Source organism: Chelon labrosus (genome assembly GCF_963514085.1).
Source record: "Chelon labrosus genome assembly, chromosome: 18".
In the NCBI taxonomy this organism is placed as follows: domain Eukaryota; kingdom Metazoa; phylum Chordata; class Actinopteri; order Mugiliformes; family Mugilidae; genus Chelon; species Chelon labrosus.
Genome location: NC_140351.1, coordinates 23727304 through 23741224, shown reverse-complemented (window position 1 = coordinate 23741224; position 13921 = coordinate 23727304).

Here is a 13921-nt window from a genome sequence, read left to right as displayed (position 1 = left end):
TCCCCTACCCGGGGACCATATATTAAATTGATTTTTGGAGCTGGGAGATGGAATAGGGGCTTGCTCCGTCCACTCCACGCATCGACCTGGTATTGCAGTACCTCCGGGAACGGTGCACCCCCCTCTCTACGTGTCAACAAATAAGAAAGGCTCGATAGTTTGCCAGACGACTTGGCAGTCAAACTGCCCAGCCTTACCAGAAGCTTAAACTACCGTTTTTCACTGTCTGGGGGTTACATATTTACCCACTCGAGTGCCCCTTCAAATTTTGGGATTTGAGATTGAAAAGTCTGCTTCTTGCCCCTGTGTGTGTGCGCGTGTGTATCACCACAAGCAGTCCACTACTATTGCTACTACCCGAGTAGAGCGAGTAGTGTGATGAATTCTTATCTAGTCCAAACTAATCTGCTGAGCTGCCGGCGTCCCATGTGAGCAGGCAGCACGGCTGGCGGGCCACACCGCATTAGGGACCGCCCACAGATCCTTAGGCTTGGCTCGCCATCTTCATCCCATCCAGATCCCATTCAAATGGGGCACAGAAAGCAACCCGAGTTCCAGACGACAACAACAACAAGGTAACAGAGGCCTACAGCCCCCTGTAGGGCCTGCTTTTGGTGACGTGTAGATTGTCAGCACCATCAGTCAGCACGGTGTGTCTGTGAGGGAGTCCCCCGTCTGTGATCTGTACAACTCATACTTACCTGGCAGGGGAGATACCGTGATCAAGAAGGCGGTTCACCCAGGGCGAGGCTCAGCCATTGCACTCCAGGTTGTGCTGACCCGTGCGAATTCCCCAAATGTGGGAATCTCGACTGCATAATTTCTGGTAGTGGGGGACTGCGTTCGCGCTCTCCCCTGATAATGTGTGGAAAAATCAACTCTCAATCTTGTTTCTGCAACGTTTGCAGTGGAACCTTGCACACAGACGCACTTCCTTCTCAGTCAGACAATCATAACCCCCACAGTTCAGGGGAGGCTGTTAATTAGTGACTCAGTTGCCAAATGCATTCTATAAATCATAAATAATCTTTCTGTTGGCCAGAAACGTGAACCAATGATCCAATCCACTGGATATATCATTAGCAGATTCGTTTGGACTAGCAATACCTGCCTTCGTGAAGGTTATATGGTTTGGTTGAAGCCGTTCTGGAAAAGCTGTGTGATCATCCCAATGCACGTCACGCGACTGGCGTTCCGGTCCCAAACCAAACCAAACCACGAGTGAGGGCTACGGTGCTGGGAAGGGCCACATATCCTCCAAGCCGTTGCGAGTATCGCTTCTCGGCCTTTTGGCTAAGATCAAGTGTAGTATCTGTTCTTATCAGTTTAATATCTGATACGTCCCCTACCCGGGGACCATATATTAAATTGATTTTTGGAGCTGGGAGATGGAATAGGGGCTTGCTCCGTCCACTCCACGCATCGACCTGGTATTGCAGTACCTCCGGGAACGGTGCACCCCCCTCTCTACGTGTCAACAAATAAGAAAGGCTCGATAGTTTGCCAGACGACTTGGCAGTCAAACTGCCCAGCCTTACCAGAAGCTTAAACTACCGTTTTTCACTGTCTGGGGGTTACATATTTACCCACTCGAGTGCCCCTTCAAATTTTGGGATTTGAGATTGAAAAGTCTGCTTCTTGCCCCTGTGTGTGTGCGCGTGTGTATCACCACAAGCAGTCCACTACTATTGCTACTACCCGAGTAGAGCGAGTAGTGTGATGAATTCTTATCTAGTCCAAACTAATCTGCTGAGCTGCCGGCGTCCCATGTGAGCAGGCAGCACGGCTGGCGGGCCACACCGCATTAGGGACCGCCCACAGATCCTTAGGCTTGGCTCGCCATCTTCATCCCATCCAGATCCCATTCAAATGGGGCACAGAAAGCAACCCGAGTTCCAGACGACAACAACAACAAGGTAACAGAGGCCTACAGCCCCCTGTAGGGCCTGCTTTTGGTGACGTGTAGATTGTCAGCACCATCAGTCAGCACGGTGTGTCTGTGAGGGAGTCCCCCGTCTGTGATCTGTACAACTCATACTTACCTGGCAGGGGAGATACCGTGATCAAGAAGGCGGTTCACCCAGGGCGAGGCTCAGCCATTGCACTCCAGGTTGTGCTGACCCGTGCGAATTCCCCAAATGTGGGAATCTCGACTGCATAATTTCTGGTAGTGGGGGACTGCGTTCGCGCTCTCCCCTGATAATGTGTGGAAAAATCAACTCTCAATCTTGTTTCTGCAACGTTTGCAGTGGAACCTTGCACACAGACGCACTTCCTTCTCAGTCAGACAATCATAACCCCCACAGTTCAGGGGAGGCTGTTAATTAGTGACTCAGTTGCCAAATGCATTCTATAAATCATAAATAATCTTTCTGTTGGCCAGAAACGTGAACCAATGATCCAATCCACTGGATATATCATTAGCAGATTCGTTTGGACTAGCAATACCTGCCTTCGTGAAGGTTATATGGTTTGGTTGAAGCCGTTCTGGAAAAGCTGTGTGATCATCCCAATGCACGTCACGCGACTGGCGTTCCGGTCCCAAACCAAACCAAACCACGAGTGAGGGCTACGGTGCTGGGAAGGGCCACATATCCTCCAAGCCGTTGCGAGTATCGCTTCTCGGCCTTTTGGCTAAGATCAAGTGTAGTATCTGTTCTTATCAGTTTAATATCTGATACGTCCCCTACCCGGGGACCATATATTAAATTGATTTTTGGAGCTGGGAGATGGAATAGGGGCTTGCTCCGTCCACTCCACGCATCGACCTGGTATTGCAGTACCTCCGGGAACGGTGCACCCCCCTCTCTACGTGTCAACAAATAAGAAAGGCTCGATAGTTTGCCAGACGACTTGGCAGTCAAACTGCCCAGCCTTACCAGAAGCTTAAACTACCGTTTTTCACTGTCTGGGGGTTACATATTTACCCACTCGAGTGCCCCTTCAAATTTTGGGATTTGAGATTGAAAAGTCTGCTTCTTGCCCCTGTGTGTGTGCGCGTGTGTATCACCACTAGCAGTCCACTACTATTGCTACTACCCGAGTAGAGCGAGTAGTGTGATGAATTCTTATCTAGTCCAAACTAATCTGCTGAGCTGCCGGCGTCCCATGTGAGCAGGCAGCACGGCTGGCGGGCCACACCGCATTAGGGACCGCCCACAGATCCTTAGGCTTGGCTCGCCATCTTCATCCCATCCAGATCCCCTTCAAATGGGGCACAGAAAGCAACCCGAGTTCCAGACGACAACAACAACAAGGTAACAGAGGCCTACAGCCCCCTGTAGGGCCTGCTTTTGGTGACGTGTAGATTGTCAGCACCATCAGTCAGCACGGTGTGTCTGTGAGGGAGTCCCCCGTCTGTGATCTGTACAACTCATACTTACCTGGCAGGGGAGATACCGTGATCAAGAAGGCGGTTCACCCAGGGCGAGGCTCAGCCATTGCACTCCAGGTTGTGCTGACCCGTGCGAATTCCCCAAATGTGGGAATCTCGACTGCATAATTTCTGGTAGTGGGGGACTGCGTTCGCGCTCTCCCCTGATAATGTGTGGAAAAATCAACTCTCAATCTTGTTTCTGCAACGTTTGCAGTGGAACCTTGCACACAGACGCACTTCCTTCTCAGTCAGACAATCATAACCCCCACAGTTCAGGGGAGGCTGTTAATTAGTGACTCAGTTGCCAAATGCATTCTATAAATCATAAATAATCTTTCTGTTGGCCAGAAACGTGAACCAATGATCCAATCCACTGGATATATCATTAGCAGATTCGTTTGGACTAGCAATACCTGCCTTCGTGAAGGTTATATGGTTTGGTTGAAGCCGTTCTGGAAAAGCTGTGTGATCATCCCAATGCACGTCACGCGACTGGCGTTCCGGTCCCAAACCAAACCAAACCACGAGTGAGGGCTACGGTGCTGGGAAGGGCCACATATCCTCCAAGCCGTTGCGAGTATCGCCCTCGGCCTTTTGGCTAAGATCAAGTGTAGTATCTGTTCTTATCAGTTTAATATCTAATACGTCCCCTACCCGGGGACCATATATTAAATTGATTTTTGGAGCTGGGAGATGGAATAGGGGCTTGCTCCGTCCACTCCACGCATCGACCTGGTATTGCAGTACCTCCGGGAACGGTGCACCCCCCTCTCTACGTGTCAACAAATAAGAAAGGCTCGATAGTTTGCCAGACGACTTGGCAGTCAAACTGCCCAGCCTTACCAGAAGCTTAAACTACCGTTTTTCACTGTCTGGGGGTTACATATTTACCCACTCGAGTGCCCCTTCAAATTTTGGGATTTGAGATTGAAAAGTCTGCTTCTTGCCCCTGTGTGTGTGCGCGTGTGTATCACCACTAGCAGTCCACTACTATTGCTACTACCCGAGTAGAGCGAGTAGTGTGATGAATTCTTATCTAGTCCAAACTAATCTGCTGAGCTGCCGGCGTCCCATGTGAGCAGGCAGCACGGCTGGCGGGCCACACCGCATTAGGGACCGCCCACAGATCCTTAGGCTTGGCTCGCCATCTTCATCCCATCCAGATCCCCTTCAAATGGGGCACAGAAAGCAACCCGAGTTCCAGACGACAACAACAACAAGGTAACAGAGGCCTACAGCCCCCTGTAGGGCCTGCTTTTGGTGACGTGTAGATTGTCAGCACCATCAGTCAGCACGGTGTGTCTGTGAGGGAGTCCCCCGTCTGTGATCTGTACAACTCATACTTACCTGGCAGGGGAGATACCGTGATCAAGAAGGTGGTTCACCCAGGGCGAGGCTCAGCCATTGCACTCCAGGTTGTGCTGACCCGTGCGAATTCCCCAAATGTGGGAATCTCGACTGCATAATTTCTGGTAGTGGGGGACTGCGTTCGCGCTCTCCCCTGATAATGTGTGGAAAAATCAACTCTCAATCTTGTTTCTGCAACGTTTGCAGTGGAACCTTGCACACAGACGCACTTCCTTCTCAGTCAGACAATCATAACCCCCACAGTTCAGGGGAGGCTGTTAATTAGTGACTCAGTTGCCAAATGCATTCTATAAATCATAAATAATCTTTCTGTTGGCCAGAAACGTGAACCAATGATCCAATCCACTGGATATATCATTAGCAGATTCGTTTGGACTAGCAATACCTGCCTTCGTGAAGGTTATATGGTTTGGTTGAAGCCGTTCTGGAAAAGCTGTGTGATCATCCCAATGCACGTCACGCGACTGGCGTTCCGGTCCCAAACCAAACCAAACCACGAGTGAGGGCTACGGTGCTGGGAAGGGCCACATATCCTCCAAGCCGTTGCGAGTATCGCTTCTCGGCCTTTTGGCTAAGATCAAGTGTAGTATCTGTTCTTATCAGTTTAATATCTGATACGTCCCCTACCCGGGGACCATATATTAAATTGATTTTTGGAGCTGGGAGATGGAATAGGGGCTTGCTCCGTCCACTCCACGCATCGACCTGGTATTGCAGTACCTCCGGGAACGGTGCACCCCCCTCTCTACGTGTCAACAAATAAGAAAGGCTCGATAGTTTGCCAGACGACTTGGCAGTCAAACTGCCCAGCCTTACCAGAAGCTTAAACTACCGTTTTTCACTGTCTGGGGGTTACATATTTACCCACTCGAGTGCCCCTTCAAATTTTGGGATTTGAGATTGAAAAGTCTGCTTCTTGCCCCTGTGTGTGTGCGCGTGTGTATCACCACTAGCAGTCCACTACTATTGCTACTACCCGAGTAGAGCGAGTAGTGTGATGAATTCTTATCTAGTCCAAACTAATCTGCTGAGCTGCCGGCGTCCCATGTGAGCAGGCAGCACGGCTGGCGGGCCACACCGCATTAGGGACCGCCCACAGATCCTTAGGCTTGGCTCGCCATCTTCATCCCATCCAGATCCCATTCAAATGGGGCACAGAAAGCAACCCGAGTTCCAGACAACAACAACAAGGTAACAGAGGCCTACAGCCCCCTGTAGGGCCTGCTTTTGGTGACGTGTAGATTGTCGGCACCATCAGTCAGCACGGTGTGTCTGTGAGGGAGTCCCCCGTCTGTGATCTGTACAACTCATACTTACCTGGCAGGGGAGATACCGTGATCAAGAAGGCGGTTCACCCAGGGCGAGGCTCAGCCATTGCACTCCAGGTTGTGCTGACCCGTGCGAATTCCCCAAATGTGGGAATCTCGACTGCATAATTTCTGGTAGTGGGGGACTGCGTTCGCGCTCTCCCCTGATAATGTGTGGAAAAATCAACTCTCAATCTTGTTTCTGCAACGTTTGCAGTGGAACCTTGCACACAGACGCACTTCCTTCTCAGTCAGACAATCATAACCCCCACAGTTCAGGGGAGGCTGTTAATTAGTGACTCAGTTGCCAAATGCATTCTATAAATCATAAATAATCTTTCTGTTGGCCAGAAACGTGAACCAATGATCCAATCCACTGGATATATCATTAGCAGATTCGTTTGGACTAGCAATACCTGCCTTCGTGAAGGTTATATGGTTTGGTTGAAGCCGTTCTGGAAAAGCTGTGTGATCATCCCAATGCACGTCACGCGACTGGCGTTCCGGTCCCAAACCAAACCAAACCAAACCACGAGTGAGGGCTACGGTGCTGGGAAGGGCCACATATCCTCCAAGCCGTTGCGAGTATCGCTTCTCGGCCTTTTGGCTAAGATCAAGTGTAGTATCTGTTCTTATCAGTTTAATATCTGATACGTCCCCTACCCGGGGACCATATATTAAATTGATTTTTGGAGCTGGGAGATGGAATAGGGGCTTGCTCCGTCCACTCCACGCATCGACCTGGTATTGCAGTACCTCCGGGAACGGTGCACCCCCCTCTCTACGTGTCAACAAATAAGAAAGGCTCGATAGTTTGCCAGACGACTTGGCAGTCAAACTGCCCAGCCTTACCAGAAGCTTAAACTACCGTTTTTCACTGTCTGGGGGTTACATATTTACCCACTCGAGTGCCCCTTCAAATTTTGGGATTTGAGATTGAAAAGTCTGCTTCTTGCCCCTGTGTGTGTGCGCGTGTGTATCACCACTAGCAGTCCACTACTATTGCTACTACCCGAGTAGAGCGAGTAGTGTGATGAATTCTTATCTAGTCCAAACTAATCTGCTGAGCTGCCGGCGTCCCATGTGAGCAGGCAGCACGGCTGGCGGGCCACACCGCATTAGGGACCGCCCACAGATCCTTAGGCTTGGCTCGCCATCTTCATCCCATCCAGATCCCCTTCAAATGGGGCACAGAAAGCAACCCGAGTTCCAGACGACAACAACAACAAGGTAACAGAGGCCTACAGCCCCCTGTAGGGCCTGCTTTTGGTGACGTGTAGATTGTCAGCACCATCAGTCAGCACGGTGTGTCTGTGAGGGAGTCCCCCGTCTGTGATCTGTACAACTCATACTTACCTGGCAGGGGAGATACCGTGATCAAGAAGGTGGTTCACCCAGGGCGAGGCTCAGCCATTGCACTCCAGGTTGTGCTGACCCGTGCGAATTCCCCAAATGTGGGAATCTCGACTGCATAATTTCTGGTAGTGGGGGACTGCGTTCGCGCTCTCCCCTGATAATGTGTGGAAAAATCAACTCTCAATCTTGTTTCTGCAACGTTTGCAGTGGAACCTTGCACACAGACGCACTTCCTTCTCAGTCAGACAATCATAACCCCCACAGTTCAGGGGAGGCTGTTAATTAGTGACTCAGTTGCCAAATGCATTCTATAAATCATAAATAATCTTTCTGTTGGCCAGAAACGTGAACCAATGATCCAATCCACTGGATATATCATTAGCAGATTCGTTTGGACTAGTAGTACCTGCCTTCGTGAAGGTTATATGGTTTGGTTGAAGCCGTTCTGGAAAAGCTGTGTGATCATCCCAATGCACGTCACGCGACTGGCGTTCCGGTCCCAAACCAAACCAAACCACGAGTGAGGGCTACGGTGCTGGGAAGGGCCACATATCCTCCAAGCCGTTGCGAGTATCGCTTCTCGGCCTTTTGGCTAAGATCAAGTGTAGTATCTGTTCTTATCAGTTTAATATCTGATACGTCCCCTACCCGGGGACCATATATTAAATTGATTTTTGGAGCTGGGAGATGGAATAGGGGCTTGCTCCGTCCACTCCACGCATCGACCTGGTATTGCAGTACCTCCGGGAACGGTGCACCCCCCTCTCTACGTGTCAACAAATAAGAAAGGCTCGATAGTTTGCCAGACGACTTGGCAGTCAAACTGCCCAGCCTTACCAGAAGCTTAAACTACCGTTTTTCACTGTCTGGGGGTTACATATTTACCCACTCGAGTGCCCCTTCAAATTTTGGGATTTGAGATTGAAAAGTCTGCTTCTTGCCCCTGTGTGTGTGTGCGCGTGTGTATCACCACTAGCAGTCCACTACTATTGCTACTACCCGAGTAGAGCGAGTAGTGTGATGAATTCTTATCTAGTCCAAACTAATCTGCTGAGCTGCCGGCGTCCCATGTGAGCAGGCAGCACGGCTGGCGGGCCACACCGCATTAGGGACCGCCCACAGATCCTTAGGCTTGGCTCGCCATCTTCATCCCATCCAGATCCCCTTCAAATGGGGCACAGAAAGCAACCCGAGTTCCAGACGACAACAACAACAAGGTAACAGAGGCCTACAGCCCCCTGTAGGGCCTGCTTTTGGTGACGTGTAGATTGTCAGCACCATCAGTCAGCACGGTGTGTCTGTGAGGGAGTCCCCCGTCTGTGATCTGTACAACTCATACTTACCTGGCAGGGGAGATACCGTGATCAAGAAGGCGGTTCACCCAGGGCGAGGCTCAGCCATTGCACTCCAGGTTGTGCTGACCCGTGCGAATTCCCCAAATGTGGGAATCTCGACTGCATAATTTCTGGTAGTGGGGGACTGCGTTCGCGCTCTCCCCTGATAATGTGTGGAAAAATCAACTCTCAATCTTGTTTCTGCAACGTTTGCAGTGGAACCTTGCACACAGACGCACTTCCTTCTCAGTCAGACAATCATAACCCCCACAGTTCAGGGGAGGCTGTTAATTAGTGACTCAGTTGCCAAATGCATTCTATAAATCATAAATAATCTTTCTGTTGGCCAGAAACGTGAACCAATGATCCAATCCACTGGATATATCATTAGCAGATTCGTTTGGACTAGCAATACCTGCCTTCGTGAAGGTTATATGGTTTGGTTGAAGCCGTTCTGGAAAAGCTGTGTGATCATCCCAATGCACGTCACGCGACTGGCGTTCCGGTCCCAAACCAAACCAAACCACGAGTGAGGGCTACGGTGCTGGGAAGGGCCACATATCCTCCAAGCCGTTGCGAGTATCGCCCTCGGCCTTTTGGCTAAGATCAAGTGTAGTATCTGTTCTTATCAGTTTAATATCTAATACGTCCCCTACCCGGGGACCATATATTAAATTGATTTTTGGAGCTGGGAGATGGAATAGGGGCTTGCTCCGTCCACTCCACGCATCGACCTGGTATTGCAGTACCTCCGGGAACGGTGCACCCCCCTCTCTACGTGTCAACAAATAAGAAAGGCTCGATAGTTTGCCAGACGACTTGGCAGTCAAACTGCCCAGCCTTACCAGAAGCTTAAACTACCGTTTTTCACTGTCTGGGGGTTACATATTTACCCACTCGAGTGCCCCTTCAAATTTTGGGATTTGAGATTGAAAAGTCTGCTTCTTGCCCCTGTGTGTGTGCGCGTGTGTATCACCACTAGCAGTCCACTACTATTGCTACTACCCGAGTAGAGCGAGTAGTGTGATGAATTCTTATCTAGTCCAAACTAATCTGCTGAGCTGCCGGCGTCCCATGTGAGCAGGCAGCACGGCTGGCGGGCCACACCGCATTAGGGACCGCCCACAGATCCTTAGGCTTGGCTCGCCATCTTCATCCCATCCAGATCCCATTCAAATGGGGCACAGAAAGCAACCCGAGTTCCAGACGACAACAACAACAAGGTAACAGAGGCCTACAGCCCCCTGTAGGGCCTGCTTTTGGTGACGTGTAGATTGTCAGCACCATCAGTCAGCACGGTGTGTCTGTGAGGGAGTCCCCCGTCTGTGATCTGTACAACTCATACTTACCTGGCAGGGGAGATACCGTGATCAAGAAGGCGGTTCACCCAGGGCGAGGCTCAGCCATTGCACTCCAGGTTGTGCTGACCCGTGCGAATTCCCCAAATGTGGGAATCTCGACTGCATAATTTCTGGTAGTGGGGGACTGCGTTCGCGCTCTCCCCTGATAATGTGTGGAAAAATCAACTCTCAATCTTGTTTCTGCAACGTTTGCAGTGGAACCTTGCACACAGACGCACTTCCTTCTCAGTCAGACAATCATAACCCCCACAGTTCAGGGGAGGCTGTTAATTAGTGACTCAGTTACCAAATGCATTCTATAAATCATAAATAATCTTTCTGTTGGCCAGAAACGTGAACCAATGATCCAATCCACTGGATATATCATTAGCAGATTCGTTTGGACTAGCAATACCTGCCTTCGTGAAGGTTATATGGTTTGGTTGAAGCCGTTCTGGAAAAGCTGTGTGATCATCCCAATGCACGTCACGCGACTGGCGTTCCGGTCCCAAACCAAACCAAACCACGAGTGAGGGCTACGGTGCTGGGAAGGGCCACATATCCTCCAAGCCGTTGCGAGTATCGCTTCTCGGCCTTTTGGCTAAGATCAAGTGTAGTATCTGTTCTTATCAGTTTAATATCTGATACGTCCCCTACCCGGGGACCATATATTAAATTGATTTTTGGAGCTGGGAGATGGAATAGGGGCTTGCTCCGTCCACTCCACGCATCGACCTGGTATTGCAGTACCTCCGGGAACGGTGCACCCCCCTCTCTACGTGTCAACAAATAAGAAAGGCTCGATAGTTTGCCAGACGACTTGGCAGTCAAACTGCCCAGCCTTACCAGAAGCTTAAACTACCGTTTTTCACTGTCTGGGGGTTACATATTTACCCACTCGAGTGCCCCTTCAAATTTTGGGATTTGAGATTGAAAAGTCTGCTTCTTGCCCCTGTGTGTGTGCGCGTGTGTATCACCACTAGCAGTCCACTACTATTGCTACTACCCGAGTAGAGCGAGTAGTGTGATGAATTCTTATCTAGTCCAAACTAATCTGCTGAGCTGCCGGCGTCCCATGTGAGCAGGCAGCACGGCTGGCGGGCCACACCGCATTAGGGACCGCCCACAGATCCTTAGGCTTGGCTCGCCATCTTCATCCCATCCAGATCCCATTCAAATGGGGCACAGAAAGCAACCCGAGTTCCAGACGACAACAACAACAAGGTAACAGAGGCCTACAGCCCCCTGTAGGGCCTGCTTTTGGTGACGTGTAGATTGTCAGCACCATCAGTCAGCACGGTGTGTCTGTGAGGGAGTCCCCCGTCTGTGATCTGTACAACTCATACTTACCTGGCAGGGGAGATACCGTGATCAAGAAGGCGGTTCACCCAGGGCGAGGCTCAGCCATTGCACTCCAGGTTGTGCTGACCCGTGCGAATTCCCCAAATGTGGGAATCTCGACTGCATAATTTCTGGTAGTGGGGGACTGCGTTCGCGCTCTCCCCTGATAATGTGTGGAAAAATCAACTCTCAATCTTGTTTCTGCAACGTTTGCAGTGGAACCTTGCACACAGACGCACTTCCTTCTCAGTCAGACAATCATAACCCCCACAGTTCAGGGGAGGCTGTTAATTAGTGACTCAGTTGCCAAATGCATTCTATAAATCATAAATAATCTTTCTGTTGGCCAGAAACGTGAACCAATGATCCAATCCACTGGATATATCATTAGCAGATTCGTTTGGACTAGCAATACCTGCCTTCGTGAAGGTTATATGGTTTGGTTGAAGCCGTTCTGGAAAAGCTGTGTGATCATCCCAATGCACGTCACGCGACTGGCGTTCCGGTCCCAAACCAAACCAAACCACGAGTGAGGGCTACGGTGCTGGGAAGGGCCACATATCCTCCAAGCCGTTGCGAGTATCGCTTCTCGGCCTTTTGGCTAAGATCAAGTGTAGTATCTGTTCTTATCAGTTTAATATCTGATACGTCCCCTACCCGGGGACCATATATTAAATTGATTTTTGGAGCTGGGAGATGGAATAGGGGCTTGCTCCGTCCACTCCACGCATCGACCTGGTATTGCAGTACCTCCGGGAACGGTGCACCCCCCTCTCTACGTGTCAACAAATAAGAAAGGCTCGATAGTTTGCCAGACGACTTGGCAGTCAAACTGCCCAGCCTTACCAGAAGCTTAAACTACCGTTTTTCACTGTCTGGGGGTTACATATTTACCCACTCGAGTGCCCCTTCAAATTTTGGGATTTGAGATTGAAAAGTCTGCTTCTTGCCCCTGTGTGTGTGCGCGTGTGTATCACCACTAGCAGTCCACTACTATTGCTACTACCCGAGTAGAGCGAGTAGTGTGATGAATTCTTATCTAGTCCAAACTAATCTGCTGAGCTGCCGGCGTCCCATGTGAGCAGGCAGCACGGCTGGCGGGCCACACCGCATTAGGGACCGCCCACAGATCCTTAGGCTTGGCTCGCCATCTTCATCCCATCCAGATCCCATTCAAATGGGGCACAGAAAGCAACCCGAGTTCCAGACGACAACAACAACAAGGTAACAGAGGCCTACAGCCCCCTGTAGGGCCTGCTTTTGGTGACGTGTAGATTGTCAGCACCATCAGTCAGCACGGTGTGTCTGTGAGGGAGTCCCCCGTCTGTGATCTGTACAACTCATACTTACCTGGCAGGGGAGATACCGTGATCAAGAAGGCGGTTCACCCAGGGCGAGGCTCAGCCATTGCACTCCAGGTTGTGCTGACCCGTGCGAATTCCCCAAATGTGGGAATCTCGACTGCATAATTTCTGGTAGTGGGGGACTGCGTTCGCGCTCTCCCCTGATAATGTGTGGAAAAATCAACTCTCAATCTTGTTTCTGCAACGTTTGCAGTGGAACCTTGCACACAGACGCACTTCCTTCTCAGTCAGACAATCATAACCCCCACAGTTCAGGGGAGGCTGTTAATTAGTGACTCAGTTGCCAAATGCATTCTATAAATCATAAATAATCTTTCTGTTGGCCAGAAACGTGAACCAATGATCCAATCCACTGGATATATCATTAGCAGATTCGTTTGGACTAGCAATACCTGCCTTCGTGAAGGTTATATGGTTTGGTTGAAGCCGTTCTGGAAAAGCTGTGTGATCATCCCAATGCACGTCACGCGACTGGCGTTCCGGTCCCAAACCAAACCAAACCACGAGTGAGGGCTACGGTGCTGGGAAGGGCCACATATCCTCCAAGCCGTTGCGAGTATCGCTTCTCGGCCTTTTGGCTAAGATCAAGTGTAGTATCTGTTCTTATCAGTTTAATATCTGATACGTCCCCTACCCGGGGACCATATATTAAATTGATTTTTGGAGCTGGGAGATGGAATAGGGGCTTGCTCCGTCCACTCCACGCATCGACCTGGTATTGCAGTACCTCCGGGAACGGTGCACCCCCCTCTCTACGTGTCAACAAATAAGAAAGGCTCGATAGTTTGCCAGACGACTTGGCAGTCAAACTGCCCAGCCTTACCAGAAGCTTAAACTACCGTTTTTCACTGTCTGGGGGTTACATATTTACCCACTCGAGTGCCCCTTCAAATTTTGGGATTTGAGATTGAAAAGTCTGCTTCTTGCCCCTGTGTGTGTGCGCGTGTGTATCACCACTAGCAGTCCACTACTATTGCTACTACCCGAGTAGAGCGAGTAGTGTGATGAATTCTTATCTAGTCCAAACTAATCTGCTGAGCTGCCGGCGTCCCATGTGAGCAGGCAGCACGGCTGGCGGGCCACACCGCATTAGGGACCGCCCACAGATCCTTAGGCTTGGCTCGCCATCTTCATC